Source organism: Eublepharis macularius, chromosome 1 (assembly GCF_028583425.1).
Source record: "Eublepharis macularius isolate TG4126 chromosome 1, MPM_Emac_v1.0, whole genome shotgun sequence".
Taxonomy (NCBI): domain Eukaryota; kingdom Metazoa; phylum Chordata; class Lepidosauria; order Squamata; family Eublepharidae; genus Eublepharis; species Eublepharis macularius.
The window spans coordinates 1,607,405-1,609,955 of NC_072790.1; positions in this window are offsets into that span (position 1 = coordinate 1,607,405).

Below are 2,551 nucleotides of genomic sequence, written 5' to 3' on the forward strand. Positions count from 1 at the left end.
GAGTGACAAGTGAAGTGCCTCAGGGATTGTTCCAGGGACCTGTTCTGTTCAACATTTTTATAAATGATCTGGGTGAAGTAGTAGAGGGAATGCTTATTAAATTAGCAGATGATACTAAATTGGGAGGGGTAGCAAGTATGGTAGAAGACAGAGTCAGGATAGAGGATGATCTTGACAGGCTGGAAAACTGGGCTAAAACCAATAAAATGAATTTCAACAGAGATAAATGCAAAGTTCTGCACTTAAGTAGGAAAAATCAAATGCACCATTATAGGATGGGGAGACTCGTCAGTAATAAGTGTGAAAAGGATCTAGAGGTCTTCGTAGACCATACACTGTACATGAGTCAGTGTGATGCGATAGCTAAAAAGGCAAATGCAAGTTTGGACAGCATCAACAGAAGTATAGTGTCCAGATCACATGAAATGATGGTATAACTCTACTCTGGTTAGACCTCACCTAGAGTATTGTGTTCAGTTTTGGGCACCACAATTTCAGAAGGATATAGACAAGCTGGAACATGTCTGGAGGAGGGCAATGAAGATGGTGAGGGGTCTGGAGACCAAGTCTATGAGGAAAGGTTGAAGGAACTCAGCATGTTTAGCCTGGAGAGGAGGCGACTGAGAAGTGATAAGGTAACCATCTTCAAGTACTTGAAGAGCTGTCATATAGAGGATGGTGTGGAGTTGTTGCCCCAGAAGGTCAGACCAGAACAAATGGGTTGAAATTAAATCAAAAGAGTTTTCAGCTAAATGTGAAGAAGAACTTCCTGACAGAGCAGTCCCTCAGTGGAATAGGCTTCCACAGGAGGTAGTGGGCTCTCCTTCTTTGAAGCTTTTTTAAGCCAAGGCTAGATGGCCATCTGACAGCAATGCTTATTCTGTGAACCTAGACAGATCATGAGGAGGAGGATTACATCAGTGCTTAGTTCTCGTGGCCCCTTCTTACACGATCAGCGTAAGGCTGATCACCACTTTGGGGTCAGGTAGCCATTTTCCTCATGCCAGTTTGGCTAGGGATCCTGATTGTGTTTTGCCATCTTCTGGGCATGGAGCAGGGGTCACTGTGGGTGAGTGTGGGGGTATTTGTTAATTTCCTGCATCATGCAGAGGGTTGGACTCGATGACCCTAGAAGTCTCTTCCAACCCTATGATTCTATATCAGAGGCCTAGCTAATGTTCAAGCAGACTGGTTGAGCAGGGAGACCATTCTGCAGGGAGTGGTCCCTAAGAAGGAACTCTTCCAGTTGATCACATCACACTTCAGAACACCTCTTCTGGATCTGTTTGCATTCTAGCACGACCAACAGCTACCAAGGTTCATGACGAGGTTCTTCCATCCATAAGCAGAAGGGATGGATGCCCTGATGCATTTCTACCTATTCCAGTCATACCTAAACTCCTGAGAAGCATCAAGGAACAGGGAGTGGAAGAGCTGGTGCTTGCCTCTTGGTGGCTCCACTGACAATGGTTCTTCATACTCCAACAGATGGTGATGTCTCCACCTCTCACGTTGCCGTCCTTCCCAGACATGCTACAGCAGGCATCAATTTGGCACTCTCATCCAGGCTGGCTCTGCTTAACTGTGTGGAGATTGAGAGGAACTCATTGAGGTTATTCTTCAGAGGTGACCAGAGGAGCGACACTCAGGAGCCCTCCTCCAGTCTACTTCTTTCCTACGTGGAGACTCCACACTGTTTTGTCAGTTTTGACCAAACATCCCTTTGAACCAGTCAAGGACGTGCCCTTGAGATGGCTGAGAATGAAAACCATCTTCCTCATTGTGTTCACTTCCACCAGGAGGATCTAGGAATTAAGCGCACTGTCTGTCAAGACCAAACTCTGCATCTTCCACAAAGGTAAAGTAGTATTCAGGACGGATCCTACATTTTTTCCAAGAGTCTGCTTCATATTCCACAGAACACAGGAGATATACCTACCTTCCTTCTGTCCAGATCCGAAACACTCTAGGAAGAAACTCTGGCACAACCTAGATGTCAGGAGAATGCTCAAGGCTTACCTGTTCCGAACATAACAAAGAAAATGTCTTCAACAGCCATAGGCTCATCTATCAAAACATGTGTAATGGAAGCGTACAAATCCCTCAACATAAAAGTTCCTCCTAGAAGAATGGCTCATTTGGTGAGGAGTGCTGTCACTAATGTGACATTCTATAGGAATGCATTAGTAGAAGAAGTCTGTAAGATGGCTACATGGTCGTCGGTCTTGACCTTTGTGAGACACTACAAACTGAATCTGTATGATTCCGTATGATTCAGTGGACACTACTTTCGGTAGAAGAATATTGCAGCATGTGGTTTCGGACCAAGATGACAACCCACCCAGGAGTTGATCACTACTTTGGGAGTTCCCAAACATGTCTTCTGCCTCAGGAGAATGGACCTTTGGACATTTTGCTGTCCTAGGTCATTGTACCCTTCTATTCTGCTGCCTCATCTCTTTACCTCTGAACTGTTAATTACTTACTGTATCAGTTAATACTCCATTTTCTCTTTAGAATTTGTAGTTGTGGATAGATAAGTTGAATGTTA